Source organism: Sapajus apella, unplaced genomic scaffold, assembly GCF_009761245.1.
Source record: "Sapajus apella isolate SASKATOON/1434 unplaced genomic scaffold, GSC_monkey_1.0 scaffold28, whole genome shotgun sequence".
Lineage (NCBI taxonomy): Eukaryota > Metazoa > Chordata > Mammalia > Primates > Cebidae > Sapajus > Sapajus apella.
Genome location: NW_022436968.1, coordinates 17,550,197 through 17,577,459, shown reverse-complemented (window position 1 = coordinate 17,577,459; position 27,263 = coordinate 17,550,197). Strand labels below are relative to the sequence as shown.

The 27,263-nt window shown below is 41.5% G+C and overlaps 1 protein-coding gene across 3 annotated transcripts in view; it reads right to left on the bottom strand.

Annotated features, from left to right (window-relative positions):
* The window catches only part of NFE2L2 (nuclear factor, erythroid 2 like 2), a 35,187-nt gene that overhangs the window by 4,579 nt on the left and 3,345 nt on the right, over nt 1–27,263 (bottom strand). The window contains exon 1 of one of the 3 annotated variants that reach the window (XM_032292855.1): nt 20,286–20,307. The exons of the other annotated variants lie outside the window; for them this stretch is intronic. The gene's annotated coding sequence lies outside the window, so the exon portion shown is untranslated. Of the gene's footprint in view, nt 1–20,285; nt 20,308–27,263 lie in introns of those variants that run through there. 3 annotated transcript variants of the gene reach the window in all.

Sequence of the window (27,263 nt, the reverse complement as noted above, 5' to 3'; positions counted from 1 at the left end):
GAGTGGGGAGATTACAAATACAATCTAAATGAGAACACAGGTCCAGTGTTCTAGAAGAGCACAGTTAATTCCATTCAATGAATCTATTCATAAGACAACAAACAACCTACAAACACATAGCCATCCATTCAAATCACTTGGATCATTAATGACTGGGTGATGGTAGAGGTCACTAAAGGGCAAAGTCACAAATAGTTTGAATTAAAAGAAATTCCACTCTTGTTTAATGGAAAATAGAAATTAGAGCAAGCACTCTAAGCCACTGGCTTATGAAAAGTAGGGTTTGGAAAACACTACTGAGTAAATATATGGAGTTTTCTTTAAACTTTGCTCAGAAAATACCAGTTTATAGAGAGATAACTCCCAAGTTAAAGGATCAGTCTAGCAGTTGTGAAATATCACCATTCTTTCCATCTTTCCTACACTAGATTATCTTCTCCCATCACTGCTTGCTACTCTTATCTCTGTGGCTCACCTATTAAATAACTTCCTTTTGACTTGAGTTTTAGTTGAGACATGAAAAAGTTTAAGACGAGGGTTGTCTACTGCTTAACAAAAAGTTGAGAAAGGGATGAGAATCCACCAGCTTCCTTCCTGAGAAATTATCAATAATCCTCTTTACAAAAATTAGCTGGGCATGGTGGTGCACGCCTGTAGTTCCAGCTACTCAGGAAGCTGAGGCAGGAGAATCGCTTGAACCCAGGAGGCAGAGGTTTCGGTGAGCCAAGATCACACCACTGTGCTCCAGCCTGGGTGACAGAGCAAGACTCCATCTCAAAGATGAAAAAAAAAAAAAAAAAGACAGGGACAGTTGCGGTGGCTCACGCCCTGCAAGCCCAGCACTTTGGGAGGCTGAGGGGGGAATGGATCGCTTCATCTAAGGAGTTTGAGACCAGCCTGGGTATAAAGAGACCCTATTTCTACCAATGGCGGGGGGAGGAGAAACAAGTGTGGTGGCGCACACCTGTAGTCCCAGCTACTCATGAGGCTGAGGTGGGAGGATCACTTGAGTCCAAGAGGTTGAGGCTGCAGTGAGCCATGATCACCCACTGCACTCCAACCTGGGCAATAAAGAGAGACCCTGTCTCAAAAATAAATAAAACCCTGGCTCCAGGGAAGGATCGAAAGTATTAAGTTTTAAGATACAGGAAGACTCTTACAAACAGTGAAGGTTTTGATTTAGTAAAAGATACATGAGGAGAGTCTGGGCTTGGTGACTTATTCCTCCTCCTCCCAGGAGTTTGGGAGGCCGAGGCAGGAGGATTGCTGGAGCCCAGGAGTTTGACCTTGGCCTGGGCACCATAGTGACACCTGTGTCTACTAAAAACCAAAACAAATCAGTTGCACGTGGTGGTGTGCACCTATAGTCCCAAATACTAGGGAGGCTGAAGTGAGAGGATCACTTGAACCCAGGAAGTCAAGGGCATGGTGAGCTATGATTGCACCACTGCACTCCAGCAGCCTGGGTGACAAGCAAGAAAGACCCTGTTTCACATACAAAAAGAGATAGACAGGGAGAGAATTCATATGACTAGGCTAGGCATAGGAACCACATCCAGAATTTCCTAACCATGTATGTGTCAATAGCAGTTTTTCTGATTTGTAATTTTTGGAAATTCTAAATTTCCAAAATTTAGTCTTTGGAAAAATCTAAATAGGTAGGAAATCTAAATCTGTTTCCATTTCACAAATCACCTATAGGGGAAATAATGAATTTGAGAATGGAAAAAAATCAAGATGGGGGAATGGCAGTTGGGACCTGAAGGCCAGTGGGCACAGTGTGGACACATGTCACACTTTGTGTTTCAGTTCTGCTGACAGCTGGCAACGCCAGGGTTACAGCTCTATTACTTTCATCTTCCCAAGGACACAAATAACGTGGTGGTTTCAGTGAGGAGTCAGGCTATTTTTATCCAACAGAGGAGGAGCAGGCCACCCAGCCTGGAGGCAGCACAGCTAGCTGGATGGCACAGGCCACCTGTACCCATGACTGAAGGTTGGTGTTGGAATCTTAAATGCTATGAAACCCTGCTCATGGGGCTCCTCATTATTCTAGCCTTCAACAATATATAGTGTAAAGCACACAGAGTAGGCAGAGTTAAAACAGCACCTGTAGTTAGGTATACCTTGCTAGGATGTACCTAATTATTTTTAAGCCAGTATCTATTAAGGGCTTCCTATATGCCATGCACTGTTCTAAGTACTTTACATATAAAAACTATTCCTCAAAACAGCCTTATACACATAAAATATCCGTTTTATGGTATAAGAATACTGAGGTTTAGAAAGAAGAGATACTACCAGAAAGTGGCTGAACAAGGACACACAGCCTGGCAGCTTCACTCGGGTTCATGATTTATTAGCCATGAGCCTACACTAATATAAAATGGCGTAGCATTTGCATATAACCTATGCACATCCCCTTACATACTTTAAATCATCTCTGGATTACAATACCTAATAAAGTTTAAATGCTATGTAAATACCTGTTATAGTGTATTTTATTTGCATATTATGCTTTTAAATTTTTTTTCCCAACTTTTTTTTGAAATTTATTATTTATTTACTCATTTTGAGATAGGATCTCACTCTGTCACCCAAGCTGGAGTGTGGTGATGCAATCATGGCCCACTGCAGCCTTCACCTGGCTCAAACAATCCTCCCACCTCAGCCTCTCAAGGAGCTGGGACTAAGGCACATGCCACCAAGCCCCGCTAATTATTTTTTGTAGAGATGGGGTCTCGCCATTTTGCCTAGGCTGGTCTCGAATTCCTGGGCTCCAGTGATCTGCCTGCGTTGGCCTCCCAAAGTGCTAGGATTACAGGCATGAACCACTCCACTGCGCTTGGCCTTTTTCCAAATATTTTTGAACCAATCTGCCATTGGTTGCATCATTGAACCAGAGGCTACATAGCGCCGACTGTATATACACTTTGCTTTGGAATCTTGGTTGTATGGAACAGCCAGTCTGCAGGGTGGATTAAGCATGTCATCTAGATCAGTTTTCTGGCCAGGAGCAACAAAAGAGCAACCACAGAGCATTCAGTCACACACGGCTATCTTCTCAGGGGCAACCCCACTGAAATAGGCATGAGAATAATTTCTGTTTTAAAAATTGATTTGTTTCCATTTTGATGGACATGTTTACTCAGAGGTCATCATGGAGACAGAACATTCCAAGGTATTAAGAAACCTACTTTATTTTTTTTGAGATGGGGTCTCACTCTGTCGCCCAGGCTGGAGGACAGTGGCACAATCCCAGCTCACTGCAACTTCTGCCTCCTGGGTTCAAGCGGTTCTCACCTCAGCCTCCCAAATAGCTGGGATTACATACAGGTGCATGCCACCACACCCAGCTAATTTTTGTATTTTTAGTAGAGACAGCGTTTTGCCATGTTGGCCAGGCTGGTCTCAAACTCCTGACCTCAACTGATCTGCCTGCCTCAGCCTCCCAAAGTGCTGGGATTACAGGTGGGAGCCACTGCGCCCGGCTGAGAAACCTGCTTTGAAATTCTAATTAGCTTGGGCCATTTCTTCTCAGTAAATCTAGATATATAGCAGAGTATCGTATCTAGACTTTGTGCAAACTGGAGCTATCTGCCCAAGCAAGGTATTAAGCGTTCAATACATTCCCATCTACTAAGTACTAGCACCAAAAATTAAAGAATGCATGATCCTGCAATCGTAATTGAACTCATTTCTCTCTATAAAATAGGCAGTCCATGTTCCCACCCATCTCAAGAACTGATGTGCAAAGTGTGCAAAGCTCTTTGCAAGGTCAGTAAAAGAAACTCAAATACTTGTCCCTGCATCTGGAAAAAGTGCACTTTGGCTCATCCCTGCCTCACTTACCCCAGACTTCCCGGGCCTGAGGTTTCTCCTTGTTAAGAAGATCCCAGAATAACTGCTTCATGCAACTGAAGCAATTTAGGTTGCAAACATCTCACAAATCTGAATTGCAAAGTATCCTTAGAACCTCATGAACTGGAATAAAATCCCTAATGGAATTTACTCTAAAATTGTCAGTGTCAGTCATGCCAGGAGTTGAAACAACTACATTCCATTTCCTTTTCCCCCCTTTTCCTTCCCATCAGATGATATTTGAGGGGTTTGGATGGTTTTAGCTATACATTGCTTAATTATTCCATCCTACCCAAGCATACAGATGTTAGTGGATCAAATGAGACATGTGAAAGAGATCTTTCTATAAATGTAAAATATGCAAATGTTTACATGTTGACAGTGATATAGGCTCTACTGCTTGCTGCATAAGCGAGACCAAAGTCCAAGCCAATGGATAATAATGAAGTTGTGGCCTAACTAGGGGGAGCCTAAAATAACATTGGGACTATCTAGATGGTCAGAAAGAATGAACCAATTAACTTCCAAAATCATGGACAACTTCATTGCTTGGTTCTTCCTCAGGGCAGGTCTGAATTAGACTACTATTAACATGCTGTTAATAAAAACGGATTTTGATTTCAGAGAGATTCTGAATTATTTGCAGATAATAAAGCAAATTAATAAGCAAATTAGAAGGTACATGGGGGGGAGGGTTTAAGGTGGGAGGACTACTTGAACCCTGGAGGTCAAGGCTGCAGTGAGCCAAGATCACGCCACTGCAGCCTGAGTAACAAAATGAGACCTTGTTTCACAAAAAAAGTTTATGTAATATTTTTTCTTGCTATGAGAGATCTCTAAAACAAACGAAAAGACCCTGCTTCATAAAAGAAAAGAGCTGAGTTTGAAGCAACTATTTTGGATTCCCAAACACAGACATCTTGATCAAATTTAGAATGCAGCAACAATGGGTTTCTTGTTATGGCCTTAATGTCATACTCTGTGCTACTCAGATTTTCACATCTGTTTCAGCAAAATGCTGCAGAAATTTGATGTTGTACGAAACTTTCAAAGTTTTATGTTGAAAAACAAAACAAAAACAAAAAAAAAAACAAAAAACCAGCAGAAGTTAAAACTGAAGACTTACTGTTGCAGAGGCCCATTAGCTCACTATTGTGTTTTGTGCTAAGCTAATATGCAGCGACCATTTCCTGTAAAGAACCGTGTGACCGGGCACATGATTTATTCCGCAAATGACCCAGCTCTCTGCAAGGCTCACACATCATCTAAGAGGAAATAATCATCCGGATGGAGCCCAAACAAGAACGTGACACTGGAAGGAGGAAAGGGAAGTGCCTAAGGAAGAACTAAAACTGCCCTTCTGCACATAAATCCAGGGCTTTGAGGAAGTGCAAGTCCCCCGAGGAGGAAGGCCACAGTGTAAGTGTTAGATAAGTAGGGTTTGGGGAGAGAGAGGAAAGCAGGTAGATGGTTTGCACAGCACTCCACAGGTACTTCCTTACAACGGGCGAGAAAGCTTTCTAAGGGCTATGTGAGCACTGGCCATGAGCCTTTGCAAGGCATATGGAGCAAATGTCGTCTGCCACTTCATGTCTGAATTTTTTTTTTTGCTGTTGTCCTTGGTGATTCCTGAGTGTGTTCCAAATTATGTTGCTAGCTTGGCTTAGACAAAAGAAGACAATTTGATAAGAAACACAAATGTTGGACAATTCATGTTAAATCACCATCTGGCCTACAGGAAATATTCATGTTTAAAAAATATATATCATCATTTGCCAACTGGATAATCTGTTATACATTTCAGGGAAAATCTGAAGTTGGACAATTAACTCATACCACTTTAAAACAAACATCTCTGTACCAGGATAAACAAAGAAAGGACTTGAATGCAGAATCCATACTAAGTATGTCTTTTGCAAGTCAATTTTAGCGCCTTGAATAAACCAGCATTTATCACGCTTAGATGATCCAAAAAGTCAGAAAAAGTAAAGCAAAGATAATACAATGCTTGTCCTAAATTAACGGTATTCATTAAACTGAGACAAAGTATTTGAAATGAAAGATAAAATGGTTTCTTTATACACTCAAATGGGTAATTAAGGCCTGCACCTCCCACTACCCCTGAGGCTCCCTTCCCTCTCCTACCCTCTACTTGCCCTGAGAATGACGGGAAGGTGGTAGGAGATTTCCTTCTAAAAATAAATTTCATCAGTAAACTGTTAAAAAATTAATTATACACAGTAACTCTAAACAGAAAGCGAAACTGATCCTTGCTCTTTATACTTTAATGTAGTATAAAGTTGGACTGTCTTAAGTTATTCCTTCTTAAAATCATGTATTTCCATTAAAAAAATAAACCTTATTTTAACATTATTTCCCGAGATCCCTCCTTCACCCAAATCTTAGTTACCCCCATTCAAAGTCTAAGTTACACTTGATTATATTTTTCTTTCATACATTTCATTCTTCATATTATGCCCAGGTGATATTATTTACCTAAAAGCTAAATCTGATTCAGTGTTTTTTTTCCATAGACACTGCCCAAGTATTTCTGAATAAAACCTGGTGGAACATGAATCATATCCTACCATCTGGATGAATATAAACCAAATTAAGAGCTATATGAGGCTGCAAAAACATTTGAGGGCATCCTTGAATTTTGAAGAATTGATAAAATAACAGCCAGGCATGGTGGCTCCCACCTGTAATCCCAGCTCTCTGGGAGGCTGAGGTGGGAGAGTCGCTTGAGTCCAGGAGTTTGACACCAGCCTGGGCAACATAGTGAGACCACAACTCTACAAAAAAATTAAAAAATTAGCCAGGCATGGTGGGACTCTCCTGTAGTCTCAGCTACTTGAGAGACTGATGTGGGAGGATCAATTGAGCCCAGGAAATGAAGGTTACAGTGAGCCATGATCACATACTGCCCTCCAGCCCTGTCTCAAACCAAAAACAAAACAACAAAAACACAACAACAGAGATCTCCTTCATTTACAAATCTCTACCTTGCAGTCATAATCCTTAAAGCAAAATGACCCCGAGCAGATGTGCTTTTAAAATACATCCTGCCGATGACTATTACGGTTCATAAATATTTACCTGCCTATTTACTTCTCTGGCTTCTCTCACACTGCATTACAAGAATATAGCAAAGCCAATTGTTTTCTCAGCAAGAATTCTAGGCCATTCTATTTGCCCACATTCTAGTACTTTTGGTTTTACTAGATTGATTTGCTGTCTTGATTGTGTTGCTACAGTAATTGCAAAGTAAGTATTTAAAATACAGAATCGCAGAATACTGGAGACAAAAGAGGCCTTACGCTCCTCTAGGCCAAGTGTAAATTTTGCCAGGTTTATTTCTATGTAACTAAAGCTCCTTAAAGAAAAATAACTGGCCTAGCAACATGTTGTATACATAGCAGAGACACTTAAGAGGGAGTAACGGTTAACACGAATCCAAATTTTCCTTTCCCTAATCTTGAAAAACTAGATTTTTAACAGCATAAAGAAGCCCAAATACACACAAAGACATATTATTCAACAAGTTAAAACTCTAGTTCGCAAATTTACCATTCCCTGAGTTATAGAACCATTTTTCCACCCTTTTATCTTTCCACTAGAAAGCGGTCCAGTTTCTTCAATCTGGCAGGTTACCACGTGCAGACGTTTTCATGGGCTGCTTCCTGTTCCAAAACAAGTTTCTCGGTCATGACTCAATCTAAGAAATATGATCAAGCCAGTTTACTGGAACTCTCACCCGTTATGCTTGCCTGGAAACTACAGAGCATGATGCAAAGATAAAGCAAAACTGGAAAGTGGAGACAGCAAAAATTTGGATTATTTTCTCAAGAGGCACATACAGAGTTCAGTCAAAAAGATGTCAGAGAAAACCAGTTAACTTCCAAAACAGCAGGTGATCCTACCTGCTACAAAAAGCACATGGTGCTGAATTTTCCATGAGAGGTTTCACATCTGGGTCCCCAAGGAGTTGCTTTTTTTTTTTTTTTGGTGGTTGTGTTTGAGTAGGATACTGCTGCTAAGCTTTAAAGGACTTATGCAAGGGTTTCACGACTTTGCTGAGAGAATGGCTTGGTTTGACAAGCGAACATTAGGATAGTTTTTTAAATCTCTTCCCCATTTTTGAACAAGACATGTATGTATGGAGTTCTAAATGCTGTCCTCACCTTTGGAATTAGGTCTTCTACTGCTCTTAGAATGATCCAACCCTCCCCGCTCCCAACCCGACCCCTGCCATATTACCAACAGAACCTTCAGGAACATTGGATCCAACTCCCTAACCTACTTTACCTAACCTCCATAGAAATTAACTGAGCACGGACTAACCAGGTGCCTCACATCTCCACCTTGAAGTCAAACAGCTTTGCTGCCCATGCTGGGGTGCCCTCCTCCTCCAAGGGAGTCCCCTATGAGGGTGGGCACACACACCAGCACATCCACACCATAGGGCTCTCTAAAGACACTTCTGCCACTTCTAAACTCCCCAAGTGATCCTTTACCCTCCCTTTTGGTCCTGCATTTGTAAAGATAAATTATTAGTTCAATCTTTGAGGTCCTTTTCAGATTTTTTAAAAAGAGATGGAGTCTTGCCCTGTGGTGCCCAGGCTGGAGTGCAGCGGCACCTTCTTAGCTCACTGCAGCTTCTAACTCCAAGTGATCCTCCCACCTTGGCCTCCAAAGTAGCATGCATCACCATGCCTGATTAATTCTTTTTATTTTTTGTAGAAATGGTTCTTGCTATGTTGCTAATGCTGGTCTCAAATTCCTGGCCCCAACTGATCCTCCTGCCTTGGTTTCCCAAAGTGCTGAGATTACAGGCATGAACCACCATGCTTGGCCAATTTTCATGTTACTTACATAAATAGCTAAAAGTAATAATAAGTCCGTACAGTCAGTCATCCAGGCTTGGGGGCTAAGTAAGTACTAAATGCCATTTATTACTCTAGCCAGAGACCTTGGGTGCTGGTGGTATGAATTTTAGATATATTTTATTAACTATATTATTAATTATTATTATTATAATAAAACACTTAGCTTAAATGAAAAGGTCCCCAGTAGACCAAGGGATATATTTAAATTTTTTAAGTGTGGATTTTTTTGAGTATGAAATAACTTTTGAAATAATAAGCTATTAATAGTTAAAACTTCCAGGCCGGGTGCCATGGCTCACGCCTATAATCCCATCACTTTGGGAGGCCGAGGTGGGTGAATCACCTGAGATTAGGAGTTTGAGACCAGCATGGCCAACACCGTGAAATCTCGTCTCTATTAAAAATACAAAAATTAGCTATATGTGGTGGCAGGCACCTGTAATTCCAGCTACTTGGGAGGCTGAGGCAGGAGAATTGCTTGAACGCAGGAGGCAGAGGTTGCAGTGAGCCAAGATCGTGCCATTGCACTCCAGCCTGGGTGACGAGTGAAAACCCTGTCTCAAAAAAAAAAAGTTAAAACCTCCTTCTAACAGAATGGTGGTAGTTATAAAGGTAGTGGTCAAGTTCAACAAGATTAGTGTAAATACCCTAAGTGAATCATTAATCCACCTACCCATTTAATACCACCCCTCATGTGCCAGGGTTACAAAGATAAGTAAGAAACAGTCTCCGATCTGAGTTATAAGACAAAGTGATGAGAAGCCCAGGCAGCATGGAGGAGGTGCCACTAAACCTGCACAGAAGGACCTCACAGAGGAGTTAACCACTGCCATAAAGTGTATAACTGGCCTACTGTGTCAATATCCTTCCAATAAACAATGGTTAAGCCTATTTTCCAAAGGCCCAGCCCAACTGGGCATTTGAAAGCAAAGGAGGCTATGGAAGTGGCAAGAACACACAAGAAGTAAATACATCTCCATTCTCTTTATGCATCCTTCGTCTCCCCTCTTGGTGGTGGCAGTGTTTTCCTTCATTTCCCCCCAGAGGCTCTGAGTCTCCAGCTCAAGGAAAATTCTCATAGTAAAGAGACTTCCTCCTCCTATTTTGACTTTTTAGTTAGTATGACTCATCCATCTCAACCAAGATGGGAATTACTGTTAACGCCACACTGTCACGGAATGCTACAATTGGAAGGGTCCACAGGAGTCACCCAGACAGCCCCTCTCATTTTGCAAATAAGGAAACAGGTCTAGAGGGTGAGGGCATCTGGCAGGGTCAGAGGTCAAGGGATTATCAAACTACCTAGGGTCTACTTTTTTAATTTTACAACTCTTGTGAAGTTATTTGGCAGAGGGAAAAGATCTTTGCTTCACCTCAATTCTTTTTTAATTAGCATCTCTTGCTGTAGCCGCTAGGTACCTAACAGCTTCTATTACAGCTGGTGTTTGCAGCTGTAATAGAAGTGTTTATAGGGGTTTATAGGTTTATAGGAGTGTTCATGGGCACTATCTGAGTTTCACTACAGTAGCATGAGGAAGGTGGGCCAGGCATTATAATCTTTTTTTTTTTTTTGACAGTCTCACTCTGTCACCTAGGCTGGAGTGCATGCAGTGGTGCCATCTCAGTTCACTGCAACCTCCGCCTCCTAGGTTCAAGCGATTCTTCTGCCATGGCTTCCCAAGTAGCTGGGATTACAGGTGCTTGCCACCACGTACAGCTAATTTTTGTATTTTTAATAGAGATAGGGTTTTGCCATATTGGCCAGGCTGGTCTCGAACTCCTGAACTCAGGTGATCTGCCTGCCTCAGCCTCCCAAAATGGTGGGATTAGAGGTGTTAGCCACTATGCCCGGCCTGTAATCTTCATTTCTAGATGAACACATTGAGTCTTCGGGGATTAAGCAACCTGCCCCAAATCACATATTTGTCAAGTAGCAGAGACAGGACTCCAACCCAGACCTTCTGACCTTGAGCCTGGAAAGCTCGTCCACAGCTCCTTGGTGTTCACACCACAACAGACACAGTCTGGAAACCACTTAAGCCCCATGCCGTCTCCCCACGTGGGAAACAAAGAGTTGAGGTCTGCCCTCTGGACTCTCAGACCTGTCTGCCCCAGACAATTTAACAGGCAAATCGGGCCAACTTACTTGCATGGAGAGCTTAGCATTGAAATCAGGACAACTCACTTGCATAAGGAGAGTTTCACATTGAAATCAATCCTCATAAAGCCAGTAATTACCCCATATTTTGTATGTCTTATAGGGTTTTCTTACTATGGTCTGACTAAACTACTTTAGGGTCTAACAATGGCTTTTTAAAAATAGATACCAGGTGTACATGGTATAAAATTTAAAAGGTGCAAAAGTAATCTTCCAGTTATGTTCCTCCAAGGCAATCACTAGTATCAGTTTTTTTTCTGTTTTCTTAGGAAACCATTTATACACATAATCATATATAATCATAGTGTCCCACACTCATTTAATATATCTTGGAGATGGTTCTACATCAGGGCATAAAGCTGTGTTTTGTCCTTTTTTTTCTGTGAGGACAAACAAAAAGGGTCTTGTTCTGTTGCCCAGGCTGGAGTGCAGTGGCACAATCACAGCTCACTGCAGCCTCAACCTCCTGGGCTCAAGCCATCTTCCCCCCTCAGCCACCTGAATAGCTGAGACTACAGGCATGTGCCAGTATGCCTGGCTAATATATATATATATTTTATTTTTTTGGTAGAGGCAGAGTCTCACAATGTTGCCCAGACTGGTCTCAAGCAATCCTCCAGCCGCAACTGAGATTTACAGGCATGAGCCACTGCACCCAGCCTTTGTCTCACTATTTTTAATGACTGGACATTATTTCATTACACAGATGTACTAAAACATTATTTAATAATTATTTAATCAGTCCCCCATCTGACTTTTCTTTTTGCCATTACAAATAATGCTATAATGAATATCCTTGTATGTCAATCATTTCACAAATGTGTGAAGGTATCTGTGAGATAATAATTGCTGAGTCAAAGAGTATATACTGTCAAATAGCCCTACATAGAGGTTGTAACTTTTACACTTGCACCAGCGGTGTGGGCGTGCATTTCTCCATGCCTTTCCCAACTCCTGTGTCCTTCACGCCTTGTATCATATTGACACATGGTACCCACTCAATAAATACACATTAACTGCTTATACAAGGCCTCCTACATTAATTCCAGGATCATTTCAAAATCAGGCTTTTCCACTATCTTTTAACAATAAAATTGAGGCCAAAGAAAGAAAGAAACTTCCACTCCAGAAGTGTCAGCCAGCCAACAGCATTTCTTTAACCACTGGTGTGTGCCTAGCCATGCTCCAGCCAAGATGATTTTCATTTGTGCCTTTGGAACTGGCAGTACATTTTGCAGGGGCAAGGAATGCAGAGGCTGGGGTACCTGAAGATAAGACTGAGGTTGGGCAAAGTCTCAGGAACACTCAAGCGTGACAGGCACAATCAGCAAGCTCAGCCTTTCTAACAGACAAGGCAGACTTGTAAAAGCTAGTCCAGCCAGCCTGACCCATCTAACGGCTCCTTAATTAAAGACCAGGAAAAGGCTTTCTTACCAAAGATGTATCAGTCAGGAACAGGTGTTTACTGGCCATTAAACTACATATAGAACATCTAACTGCCTAAGGAGAGCTGACAGTGATAACGGAGACCCCAGTCCAAACCCCAGGTTTATAAATGAGGATCCTGAGGCCTGAGATGCCAAATGGGCAATTGGCCCTAGGTCTCATCTGAAGGAGCAGAATCCAGGGGGGTGGTGGTTGTCACCTGCTCAACCTATTACAAATTAGATTTCAAGCTAGACTTTATTATTGCAATTTCTATTGCTTAAAAATTCATTAAATATTAGGAATTACTTTGAAAACTGACCCTTACAGAATTGTTCTGTGCTATTCAAGTCTTTAACCAAATTAATGGCATATGAAATTCTGTTATGAGAAAATTGCCCAATGTCTGACCTGTACTGTTTTTTTTTTTTTTTTTTTTTTTTTTTTTTTTTTTTTTTTTTTTTTTGAGACAGAGTTTTGCTCTTGTTGCCCAGGCTGGTGTGCAATGGCATAATCTCAGCTCACAGCAACCTCCACCTCCCAGGTTCAAGGGTTTCTCCTGCCTCAGCCTCCTGAATAGTTTGGATTACAGGCATGGACCACCACGCCTGGCTAATTTTGTATTTTTATTAGAGACGGTGGTTTCTCCATGTTGGTTGGTCAGGCTTGTCTCGAACTCCTAACCTCAGGTGATCTGCCTGCCTTGGCCTCCCAAAGTGCTGGGATTATAGGCATGAGCCATCGCACCCGGCCCCTGTACTTTTTTTTTTTTTTAAAGGACTTTCCTTCTCCTACCCGAAAACTCTGAATACTGTGTAGTTCTCTAAGACTGTGTCTTTGCTCAATGCTCTAAGAGTAAGAGCATCCTAGTTCTCAGCCCCTTCAGGCAGATCATCTTCCCTGCCCAGCCTCCAGCATTACACTATCAGGAGCAAAACTGGCTCAAAAGTAGTGTGTCCCCCTAAAAACTGCGGAAACAGGCATGGTGGCTCACACCTGTTATCCCAGCACTTTGGGGGATCAAGGTAGGACCACTGCTTGAGCCCAAGAGTTTTGAAATCAGCCTGGGCAACCTGGAAGACACAGTCTCTACAAAAAAAAAAAAAAAAAAAAAAAAAAAAAAAATTATCCAGGCATGGTAGCCTCAGCTACTCAAGAGGCTGAGGCACAAGGATCCTGGAGCCCAGGAGGTTGGGGCTGGATGTTTCTGCCACTACACTACAGCCTAGGCAACAGAGCAGGACCCAGTCTCCATAAGTAAAATAAATAAGCCATTTTCTTCAGTCTGGATCTGGTAGAAGTTTAAGTTCTTTGAGGCTCTGATGTCTCCTATGTTTCCAATGCCAAGTAAAACCACGATCCAAAGCAAAGGCTATAAAGCCACTAGATCAAGTCCCCTTCTGGGAGGTCAGTCATTTTATAGTAGCCTTTGGCCTTGGTCTTATCACTTGCAAAAGGCTGGAGTTGGGTTAGGTGACCCCCAAATCTCTTCCTCCAAATGGCTGATTCCATGAAGTACAAATGTAATTCTGAAAATAATGATGAAAAAAAAAATAGGCTATTTTCATATAAGGCAGCACTAACAGAAATATAATACAATACACATGGGTAATTTTGAATTTTTTAGCAGCCTAGCCTCACCAACAAAAAAGAAACCAGTGAATTTAATTTTAACAAGATATTTATTTAACGCAGTATATCCCAAATTATTTTAACATGCAACCAAAATAAGAAAATTATTAACGAGGTGACAAAACACAATACACACTACAACAAATCTGACCCAATATGGTAACATGAAATGTAGTTTTACCAAAACAAGAAACGTATATTTAACAGAATAATATTCTATACTACTTGCTTTAAAATTTAAATGAAAATTTAACAAAATTAAAAATTCAGTTCCTTGGCTGCATGAGCCAAATTTCAAGCTTGAGGGACAGTGCAGGATAAGCCTACAAAGTGGGCCCTCCACACTCCTTAGGGGTGAATTCCACTGAACCAAACTCTTCTGTTTTGCAAATTACTTCCTAAGGATATACTGAATACCAAGGGAAAATTCGCCCTTCCAAACTACCTGAGACAGTATTTGTACTGTTAGCAATCATTTGTAAAAACTACCTCAATAACCTGAAAGAGCTGGTGTGAGTCGGAATTACTAGGAGAGCTCATGACGGCTGAATGTATCACTTTGTCCTCGTAAATTTAAAATTCAACAATGTTATGGTACAGATGCCCCTCAATTAGAATTGAGGGGCCTTAGGTGCTGGGAGAGTACCACCTGTTCCAACTAAGGACATAAATTAACCCTGAGTTCGGAAATTGTATCTCAACTGCTTTCACATGTATGAACCCACTAAATAATTACGTTGGGGCAGTGGTTACCTGGGAAGCCTTCATATTAAGATCTGAGAATGAAAGATCACAGTGTCAAGATTCTAAGCCCAGATAAAGACAAGCATGATATAGTCTAACTAGTAACGTAACGGCCACCATTTATCTTGTACTTCTATGTGCTCAACACTCTTCCAAGCACTTGTCCTGTGACCTTCTTCATACGCACATCAATCCACCCAGGTAGGTTGTAAGCAGTACAATCACTGCCGTTTTTGAGTAAGGAAACAGAGAGGTTAAGTACTTTTGCCTCTCCTCATCTGATAAACGGTGACAGTGAGATCCAACTCAGGTTTATCTTAAAGAACCAGAGTTTCTCTCCACTCCAGGCTTCCTCGAAGAGGCTGCACAGTGAGGTGGGAAGCACTGCAGCTTAGGAAGCCAGGCGGGTGCCAGGTGGGGCCTCTGCTGCTACCTAGCTGTATGGGGTAATTGTGGCCTAGCCCCCTTACTTCCCTGTGTTGTTCCTGCAATAAAAGGCCAAGACAATACCAGCCCTTACAGAAAGTTTTCCATGTGAAAAGCAAAGGAAGTAAATGCCCCTTAAAAATATCGGACAACCCGAGGATGAGGTATTCATACTATTAATAAATTCAACTCCTGTTGCAGATGCCAAATGACCATGAGAAACATCCACATTTTAAGGTTCTGGGTCTAACCAGTATATAAAAAAATACAAGATGAGGCCAATACTTATGTATCAGCCGTGCATGACAACAACGAAGGGAGTAAAAATGTAAAACATTTGGCTGTCATCTCCCTCAAGGGTATTAGATTTTCTTTTCCTTCATGCTCTGCCATTTGTTTATGGCCAAATTTACTTAGGGATAGTTATTACAAAAGAAGTATCTTAAAGCCTTTAAAGGGTTAAGAGGATGGCAAGAGGACAAGGCCACCTGGGCCAGCTCAGTTCATGTTTGGATTTAGCCTTCCACTGATATGCTCCCACTCTAAACTCTCTCTGTCCATAGACCTTGCCTGTGGACACTGGGTTTCTAGGCCCAGAACCTCAGAGTAAGAAATGCTGCCACAAGTGAAGGGCTGAGTCTGGAAAGGAACCCTATGAGATGGTTTAACAATCCTCATAAGTACAAGAAATCCAGCGGACAGGTTAGAGGGTCTTCCAGAGAAGCCTGGGCAGCGTGTGGGGCCTGTGCTCTTCTAGGGCACAGACCAGGCCTTGCTATGGCTTGTTTTTCTGTCTCAGAAGACATCAGTCTCCACAACAACCAGGCTCTCACACAAGGCCAAGAAGACTAAGGAGAATGGGAGGTTTATAGCTAACAGCAAAAAAGGGCATGAGTATTTAACGCTGGAATTCAAGGAGGGTTTTTTTTTTTTTCAAGAAGAAATGGAATGATAATGATCATAGCCATCATTCACTGAAGGCATGCCATATGCTATTTCCTGTGCCCAGTTCACTTAGTTCATTCTGGGAAGACTATGTCACAGTAATATCAATCTAAAGGTGATGAAACAGAAGCACACCCCATTGTAAAATCTAACGACATAACCTCTCTTGGCGTCAGTTCTTCACCTATAAAACAGGGAGAACACTCCTCACCTCACAGGTGTAGTAAGGATTGCAAAGGGCAGAAGGGTTTGTCCGAACACTTAGTACTATGCCCAGAGCTGCAGAGTGTAACAGACTGCCGCTGTTGTTACCAACATTGCTAGCTGTCCACCTCTGTCTGCTTGGGCTCACAAGCAAAGCCCATAGGAGAGCAAAAAGAGGAAATTGTTTTTTCTTTCCTTAGGCAAATATTGCTAATCACTGTAACTGGAAGCCAACGATCAGACTGTTATAATTTATTGAAAACAGTAAATCCATCTTAGAGAAGGGCAAAAAGACACCCTCTCTGTGCCACCTTGAGGAAGAAGAGAATCCATTCTTTAAGCAAAATGGCAACTTCTGGCTGGTTTTGCCTTTCCTTTCCTCCATGAACACACTGGTGGATGAGTTTCTGTTAAAGCACAGGAACAGCGGAGCATGCAAGCTTGAGCACAATCCACTTCCCTCCTTTAAAAAGGAGGCTCTAAAAAGTTCTTACATGTCTAGCAAGGATACAATTTAGAGTTACAATGACAGATCCTCAATATGTGTGCTGATGCCAAGCCAACTAGGCCATCACAATGCTCATACCTTGGCAGGAGCCCACTCACCATCTCCCTGCCTTCAACCTGTCCATCTTCCAATTCATCTGTCACAATAACTTCCTATCCACATCCAGCTTATGTGCCTCACCCTTTCCAGAACCTTCTTCCATGGTTTCCAGATGCCCTGTACAAACTTAAAACAGTGCACATGAACACTGAAGGCCCTCTACAGCAACCCCTAAGTTAACCTTGTCAGCCCTGTTAGCCCAATATTCTGCCATAGTCCAGCTCAAACCTGTACCATTGTTCAGACTTCCAGCTGAAGCCTGAACCAAACAAAATCTACCAGCTTAAAAGGAAAGTCTAGTTAAAATGCCACTTCCTCCAGGATATCCTCTCTGAGAACCCCAGTTGTAAGTCACATTTTCTCACCTGCATTGTCACGGCCTTGCCACGTTATCACCGACTAGTTTATATTCAATAGCAAGCTCCTAGAGGGCAGTTAATGGACTTATCCTCACATTAACTGAGCAACTAGACATCAGAATTACACAAAAGATGAAAATAGTCACTACTTAGAGGAATTCATACCCTACACAGAGGAGACAGAGGAGGAATTTGAAAAACAAATGTCCCTAAAGAGGGATACATGCTGCATTATCTTGGAAGATTAAAGCTTCATGCTCTGAAAGTTTCCTAGGGTGTGTAGATACCTGATAAAGATTTGTGGAATGAGTAAGTGTATATTATTTAGACTCACAATTCAGTATTTTCATTGTGTACCTAAGATATATGGGGTTAGAATTCAAATTACTTAAGTAACTAAGATATCATATATGACTCAACTATTAGTCATAAAAAATTATTTAACATCACTCCCATTAACAATACTTCAAAATTACTTTTTGAATATGCTACTGGAAATAAAGTATATCTTAAGAACTATTAACACGCCTTCAAATAAACAATAAAATAGATTGTAAGAGAACAAATGTGATCACCTTTAAATATCCTTTAAAGAATTTTGCAATATGGACAATATAATAATCATTCAATTGCTGATTAAGTGAATTTTCTTAGAGGATAGTAGCCACTTCCCTCAAGCTGACAGTCAGAGAAAGGACAAGTGGGCAAACTAACTTTCCGCCCAACCTTCTAGGATTTTTCTAAAGCCTTACACTATTATATGATCACAACCTATTCAGCTATTCCACAGCTGAACTTTACTCTCTTACCTCAGTGTTCAGGCCTCTTCAAAAAGTGCCCAGCAGAAAAGGTGGTTAAGCCCCAGAGAGATATGACATATATGACTTTAACTTCATCTCTTTAAAGATTAAAGTAACAACAATGTTTAGATTATCCTTTTGGAACCAATTCCTTGCAGCCGTAGGTCTTAGAAATGGCAAATTTCAGCAGTAACAATCACCATATCAAATGTTGCTCTGTGTGAAGGGATCTGGACAAGTCACTCTACCCGAGTAAATAAAGTGTACCCAGACTCTACCTTTCTGGAGCTTTCATTACATTCCCTGACGTCTGTCCCATCACTCGCTTTAGTTGAGGATAAAAGGTATAAACAGGCTGCCACCTGGAGAGATGTTTTTTGTTTTTCCCTACAAAAAACAAGGAAGTAATATTCTGAGATTTCCTGGGAACAAGCAGTAATGTCCTGGCTTCAAATGGTCTCTAGAAGTCCATGTACCACCGTGGTTCCACTGGGGTGGGTGCACCACCCAGGAGGATTTGGAATTGTATGGAGGTGAGGTGGGGGCTTTCTGGTTGTCACAGCAATCCTATAATGTGGAACAGCACTCCACTCCAAAGAGAAGTCCAGCCCATGTGCCAACAGCGCCCCCACTGGTACTCAGACAAAGAAAAAAGAAAGAAGGGAAGGAGTAAAACAAGCAGAGAACAGGGATTATGGACAGTCAAAATCCCAGTTCCGCTACCTGCAAGCAGTGTGCCCTTGGCCAAATGACTTAACTTCTTTGAACAGGTTTCTTTGTCCATTTAATGGAGATACTACCTTCATCTCCACAGATTTATTTTTAGGATCAAGTAAGAGAACATATTTAGGGTTGATGATAGTGCCAGCAGCTTTTCAGAAAATGTTCATTTCTCTTCCTTTTCTTCCCCATGATACTGCCAGTTCTGTCTGTATTCAGGTGTCTCCTAACTCCAAAGGCTGGTTCTTTTCATACTGTAGGAAGTGAACTGTTAACATGAATCAAGGTGAAAGACGAACTGCTTCCTCAGTCTCCATTATTGCACAATTTACAGCATAATTGTACTGCTATTAAGTGAACTTTGCAAACCTGTAGCACAGAGCAAGAGCATGCTCCCAGGGCCCCAGATTTCCAAGGGAGCGAGATGAACGAGTTTCTATCTAAGGGAGTCATGTCTACTCGTATCTCTCTGAGGAGGAAAGACTTTACTTCTCAGGATCAATGAGAAGAGATAATGAGGTTCCCCCAACTTTTCTTAAGATGCATTCCCCTCCTTCCTGACCCTGCCACCAAGGGGTGGCCCCTGGAACACAGTTTGGAAGTCACTGCCCTAAGGATTTCACTGAACAGGCAGCGTGGTAAAGAAGTTTCTAGTAGAGGGTGAAGTGCTGTCTCAGGAGGATAAGATACAACCTGCACCCACAGGATGATTCTTATTCTTGGTCCTGGTCTTCGCTTGGGAACCAGCAAAAGAACATGTGGGTTGGTGAGTGGGGGAACTGCTGCTGGCACAAAGTAAACAGGTCGTGTTCTAGTCCATTAGGGTTGATTTTTTTTTTTCTTTTCTTATTGAGACAGGATCTGGCTCTGCTGCTGAGGCTAGAGTACAGTGGCGTGATCATGGGTCACTGCACCTTTGAACTCCTGGGCTCAAGCAATTCTTCCATCTTAGCCTCCTAAGTACCTACAACTATAGGTGTGCACAAACAGACCTGGATAATTTTTTAACTTTCTGAGGAGACAGCATCTCAATACGTTGTCCAGGCTCACCTCAAACTCCTGGTCTCTAGTGATCCTCCCACCTCAACTTCCCAAAGCATTGAGATTACAGGTGTGAGCCACTGTACCCGGCCTAGGGTTGTTTTCTCTATGTATATTTTAGTTATATTTCATTGAGAATCATCAAGAATAAAAACAACTTCAAAAATTGGCAAGTTTTCCTACTGCAAGTAAAAAAACTCTCATTTCAATACAAAACTCCTAAGAACAAATAAAATTTTAAGAAAAATGAGTTTTTTTTACTTGCAAGAGGAAGTCATTACTAGGATTTTAATGGCTAAAAAATTTTTTTTTTCTTTTTTTTTTTTTTGCTAAATACTCATGGTTCTTCAACACTCTCTAGACATAACAGCAAGACTCCCTGGCCCCAGTACTACAAAACAAACAAAAAACAAGTACAGGTCCTTAGTCAGCCCTCAAGCACCTGAAGGCATATAATTCCATCATGTAGCATACCTCTGTGTCTGTTACCTTCACAAGAGGCAACAAAGAACCATAGTCATTCTTCCCTCTCTTCTAATCCCTTAGGCAGGGAATAGGTTGGGTTCTACATCCATGTGCAGTATTACAGTTTTAAGCTGAAGCAGAGCAGACAAGAGATTGTCAGGTCTGAAACAAAGCAAAATTCTATGTGCTTCATCAGTGGGCCCCCCTCCCAACACAGCCAATACTGTCCTCATGTTAAGATCATTTCTTTCATATAGACATTGAAGGTACTAATCTACTCTGAATGTCAGCTACATTCTTGCAAAAATAAATAAATAAATAAATAAGGAAAGGACATTTAATGAAAGAAATGCTTGAAGAAAATATAAGAAATGTATGTTGCATATGGCCTACATCTTAACTGAAGTCCTTCTTTTTTGAGGTACTTTAATCATATTATGTACATCATTCAATACAAAACTCCTAAGAACAAGTAAAATAGCAGAATACCACTTTTTAAATCTTAAAGCAACAAGCCACTGATGACTAGAATTAGAAAAACATGCTTCCAGCGAGGTGACTAAATACACCCCACCAAAGGGGCAATGGTCAAAGACAAGACTGGAATTGGGCCTTGAGAGCTCTGCCTGGCAACCTTGTGTGGGGAGGCCATAGTGGACAGTTCCCCACTCCCTCTGGGCCTATCCCCACCCTGTCTGTGAGGTGGGTGTATAGGGCTGGGGCTAAGCCAGCTTCAGAAGCCTTCCAACCACCATACCATCAAGTCTCTCAAGTGGGACTGCTGTGCTGTGGTATGTGCACCCACATACAACTTGCCAACAGTTTGGAAGTTAGCCCCAGTTTCCAAATAATGTCAGCTAAAAAACCATTCAGGTAAGCATAAGTGGGAGCCACCATATAGTGGGACTTTATCAGGCAGATACAGAGAACCAAAAAATGAAGTTGCTAAAAGTTGTCATAGAGATTCAAAAGTCTTTTGTTTTTAACGAAGATAATATGGCCTAGGAACACAGCTTCCTAGAGTAAGACAGTGTTCAGTCCTGGCCTCCAGGATCTCCAACACCTATCCCAAGCTTCTGAGCATTCTGTCCTCACTGCCTGCTCTCACCACTATTTCCAAATAATCTAGATTGCAAGTTATCACAGGCCACATTCCTGAAAAGACACTGAACAATCCTACTGACCCACTTCAGGGAAGCCCTTTCATAAGAAAGTTACCCAAATCTTCCAGAGGGGTTTAATGAGCTCAAGTTATATATATTTAGTAAGTTTCAAACACTTGTCAGGCACCTTGAAACACAGTTCCCAAATTTAGGTGATAATTGAAGGCTGTGAAGGGCAGTGATCAAAGACAAAAGCACTTGCTTTCATGATTAAATAAGACATCCTAACCAGATTTTCTAAATCACTATATACTTCAATGGGTACCAAGCATTGAGGTGGGTTCCCTAGGGCAGGGGTCCCCACTTGCAGGCTGTGGACCGGCCAGTGGCCTGTTAGGAACCAGACTGCACCGCAGGAGGTGAGCAGCAGCCCAGCATTCCTGCCTGAGCTCAGTCAGATCAGCAGCAGCATTAGATTCTCAGAGAAGCCCGAACCCTGTTGTGAACTGAGCATGTAAGGGATCTAGGTCGCTGGCTCCTTATGGGAATCTAATACCTGATGATCTGAGGTGAACAGTTTCATCCCAAAACCATCCTCTACCCCCTTCTATGGAAAAATTGTCTTCCACAAAACCAGTCCCTGGTGCCAAAAAGGTTGCAGACCGCTGCCCAAGGGCACTGGCTCTCAAACCTGACTGCACATTGGAATTCCCTCAGAAGCTTTAAAAAACAGTGGTGTTGGCTGGGCACGGTGGCTCACTCCTGTAATCCCAGCACTTTGGAAGGCTAAGGTGGGTGGATCATGAAGTCAAGAGATCAAGACCATTGTGGCCAACATGGTGAAACCCTGTCTCTACTAAAAATACAAAAATTAGCTGGACATGGTGGCATGCACCTGTAGTCCCAGCTGCTTGGGAGGCTGGGGCAGAAGAATTGCTTGAACCCAAGAGGCAGAGGTTGCAGTGAGCCAAGATCACACCACTGTACTCAAGCCTAGCGACAAAGCAAGACTCCGTCTCAAAAAAAAAAAAAAAAAAAAAAAAAAAAGTGGTGCCTGGACCCCAGCACCAGAAATTTTGATTTCATGAGGGAGATGGCCTGGGCATTAGTTTTTAAAATACTGATGGTGAGTCTAACATACAACAGTTTGAAAACCACTGCTGTAAGAAACAAATGAAAATATAAAAAGTGGAAACAACACAAATGATCATCAACTGGATAAATAAATAAAATGTGGAATAACCACACAATGGAATAGTATGCAGTCGCAAAAAGGAATGAAGCTATTGCTATATGTTGCAACATGTTTAAACCTTGAAAACATAATGCTGTAAAAGAAGCCAGCAACAAAAGTATAAATGTTGCATGATTCCATTCACATTCTATTACATTTACATGACACGTCCAGAATAGGCAAATGCATAGCCACAGAAAATAACAGAGTAGTTACTAGGGGCCAGGAGAATTGAGGGGAAATGGGAAGTGACTGCTAATGGACATGGGTTTTTTTTTGAGGGTGATGAAAATTTATTACAGTGATGGTTGCATAACCCTATGAATAAACCACTACGTTCATAGGGTTGCATAGCCCCGAATTGGTTTAAACAGGTGAATTGTATAGTATGTAAATTATATCTTACTTTAAAATACATATATGTCTATAAATTCTTTTTTTTTTTTTTTTTTAAAGATGGGGTTTCACCATGTTGGCCAGGCTGGTCTTGAACTCCTGACCTCAGGTGATCCACCCACCTTGGCCTCCCAAAGTGCTAGGATTACAGGTGTGAGCCACTGCACCCGGCTATGTCTATAAATTCTATGCACAGCTTTCAAGGAGCTTACCATCTACTATAGAGAAAAAAAAAAAAAAACCAGATACATAGGTAAGACAAGTAACAAGAAAGATTTAAAGTGCTATTAAAGAGAATCACCTAATACAGAAAGTAAAAACTAAACTCAGAGGAGGCATCAAAGCCAAAGTGATCCCTATTTTTTTTTTCTTACTCATTCTTCTTCTCTGATCTGAAAAAGCAATGAGTTTGGATCCCATCAGTTACAGCTGATAATACAAGCCCTAAAGGGTCAGTTCTAACCTTATTTGGAATGGCTATTTAGCATTGTCTTAGAATTTTAAAAAAAATTATTCCAAAAACAGGCTGTTGATGGATTATAATGACTCTCAAGAGTCAACTATCAACAGGGCCTTTGGACTTGGAGGCCATTTGGAATGGCTATTTAGCATTGCCTTAGAATTAAAAAAAAAAAAACTATTCAGAATACAGGCTGTTGATGGTCTGTAATAACTCTCAAGAGTCAATTATCAACAGGGCCTTTGAAAGATGGACTTGGAGGCTGAGCGTGGTGGCTCACGACTGTAATCCCTGCACTTTGAAAGGCCAAGGCAAGCGGATCACCTGAGGTCAAGAGTTCGAGATCAGCCTGCCCAACATAATGAAACCCCCTCTATTAAAAATACAAAAATTAGCTGGGCGTGGTGGCACACACCTGTAATCCCAGCTACTCAGGAGGACTGAGGCAGGAGAATCGCTTGAACTTGGGAGGCAGAGGTTGCAGTGAGCCCAGATTGTACCAATCAATGTATTCCAGCCTCGGGGACAAAGCGAGACTCCATCTCAAAAAAAAAAAAGAAAAAGATGAACTAGGTGCTGTTAAGTCCTACTTATACACTGGACTTGTCTTTACTAGTACCAACAGTTTGGACCAAATGAACAAGCTCACATACACAAAATCTTTTAAACACCAGGATTTGCAACACACTGGTATTAGAGTAACCATGCCATAAAAACAAATGATTAAAAATGCCTCCCCTACTCAAAGTTGTTAATATGCTTCATAGTAACAGTTAAAAGGTATTTATTATGGCAGGGGCTGACACATAGAAGGATCAAACTAGGTAGCACAAGATTTTGCTTAACAGTCTTGTTTTGAGATCTGAGGTAGAGTTTGGAATAAGAAAATCATCCGTATTTCTCCAACACTGTTTCTGAATGTTAGTATTTAATATTACACACTTGAACATATTTTTGCTATCATTTCAGAAAACATTGCCAATTGAATAAATCTTGGCCTATACCATAAAGCCCTCTTAATAAATGTTTGTTGGTGCTTATTTAAAAGCAGGTAGCAGTGACATTTCAATAGCTCCTAGAAATCAGAATATCAAAAAAAATAAACTCTTGGCCAGGCGCGGTGGCTCACACCTGTAATGCCAGCACTTTGGAAGGCTGAGGTGGGCGGATCATGAGGTCAAGAGATCAAGACCATCCAGGCCAACATGGTGAAACCCCGTCTCTACTAAAGAAACAAAAATTAGCTGGCCTGGTGGCACGTGCCTATAGTTCCAGCTACTCAGGAGGCGGAGGCAGGAGAATGGCTTGAACCCCAGAGGTGGAGGCTGCAGTGAGCCAAGATCATGCCACTGCACTCCAGCCTGGCAATGGAGCCAGACTCCATCTCTAAAAATAAATAAATAAACTCTATTCTCTATTTATGGTAAACTTCTAATGAATATACATTTCTACAGTCAGAGATGAAGGCAAGCAGGCTAAAAATTACATCTAGTAAACTTGCTCTCCTCTACCCTGGTGTGCAACAGATTTCAGTCAATTTTCAGAAAGTGGCTGGACCAGGCACTTAAATACCCTGAGGCTACCCTGGACCAACTTTCTGGCAAATCATCCATCAGATCTTTTAAGTCCTACAGCACACTTAATTCTGACAAATAAGACAATAATTCCAAAACCAACTTGTTTAACAATAAAGACTAAGAAAGCGTTTAATTTTTTTTTTTATTAAATCAGTAATGTGTTTATTGCATTAAGATTGCATCACTGCTAATCATGCAGAATGCTGTAATTACGTTTTATTGCTCATCTAATTATTGTGTTCTCTTTAGTTTATAATTGATTTTTGTTTGTTGGTTTTCTTATCTGTGACAATCACAAACTCATTCCCAAACTATCCTCCAGCACTGTAAAGCCTCAGGACAGCTCCCCTTTTCCCCCCAGAGTCATGGCCCCTGGTGTTCTCTGCTCTTCTGCTCCAATCTGGACAATGTGCTTTCTAAGCTTGCTGCAGGGCTGTTGTTCTGAACTTCCCTGCAGCCTCACTGGAGACATTGGAAAGCGTTTAATTTTGAGAGGTACTATTCTCAAAGACTCAAGTGAACTTCGACTAGATTAAGACTTGGGCCCTTATGCTTGCTACAGTACAGAAGTGCAGAAACATGAGATTAGGGTTGAATTTGCACCAACAGGTTTCTGCTAGCTGTTTTCAATACAAATTCTCCGCATTCTGCTCTCTCTCCTTCAACCTGGTTTAAACCTGTCACACTCTTCACCATATTCTTACTACCAAGCTTATCTTTGAGCACTACTTCAAAACAAAAAGAGCCAATGGAACAGAAGAAATGTAGCAACTAGCAAGGCAAACAAAGCCAAAGATTTCAGTAGCTAAGAGATTTAATTAAGAAAAAAGGGAAACGATTCCTGAAAAATGTGAGAGAGAATCCTGGACATTGCCAAAGTAATTATTTAAAAAACTATTACTAAGAAACAGGCTGGGTGTGGTGGCTCTCGCCTGTAGTCCCAGTACTTTGGGAGGCTGAGCCCGGTGGATCACCTCAGGTCAAGGGTTCAAGGTCAGCCTAGCGTGGCCAACATGGTGAAACCCCATCTCTACTAAAACAAAAATTAGCCAGGCGTTGTGGTGGGTGCCTATAATCCCAGCTACTTGGGGGGCTGAGGCAGGAGAATCACTTGAACCCGAGAAGTGGAGGTTGCAGTGAGCCAAGATCAGGCCACGGCACTCCAATCTGGGCAACAGAGCAAGGCTCCGTGTCAAAAAGAAAAAAAGACAGAAACAGTCCTGCCCCTCTAAATTGAACCCACCAAGGCCTCTGTGTCTTCCTAAAAAGGACCACAGAGGGTAATTCCGTTGATGGGTTGTATTAACTCTCCCTATATTTAACAAGGTCCACCTCCTACCTCCACATACAGTGACTGTCTTGCTCAATGGAAAAGCTACAGATATTCATCTTTTACATTCCAGCCTCTCCTTCCCCCAGAATAGGCAAATCTCAACTTACCCACTTTTGAAAGTGTGAGCTTTTCTTCCTAAAGTTTAAGGAGTTTTGGTACAGTCTGGAAGTGGTCATTTGGAGCTCCCAGGAGTCAAACCTGTTTGAATGCTACCTTGACCACTCAATAGTCTGGTCACCCTAGCAGGTCTTGGCCTTTCTCTATGCCTCTTTCCTAACCTAATGCCTGATCTAACTATTCTCCCTGGTTTTCCCAACCTGGAAACCAGGGATAATAGTATTTCCCATGAGGTTACTGTAAAATTATGCATGTGAAGCAATTATGTCTGGCACCCAGGGAAGTGCCCAGTACTTATTGTTACTAACTTAGTGCCAAATTCTTCCTGCATACTGCAAAGTTAACCCAGGTTCAAGGAACAGTTAAGGAGGAAATATTGACGCAAAACCCCCTTTAAATGTCTTCAGTCAGGACAGAGGAAACTCCCAGAAGAAAAAATATACTTGTTGGGTTCCTTTTTTTCATGCACTTTGTTAAACATGATTTACCCTCAATAAAAAGAAATATTAAGAAAAATGATATATTTCACTTTCAACTTTTTCTGGTAATCCTAAAGACAGAGTCAGTTTTCCCCTCCGCATTGCTTTTAAGGATCCAGGGCAAAAAAGAAAGATTTCAAAATGGCCCAAGTTATTTTTAATGCAGAAAAGCCTGATAGGAGTTATGCATTTATCCTTCTACATGCTGCTTCCACAATCTCTCTAGAGATTTTTCACTTATCTAAAAAGTCAAGCTGTTCTTTGTTTAACATTCATTCAGGAGATGAG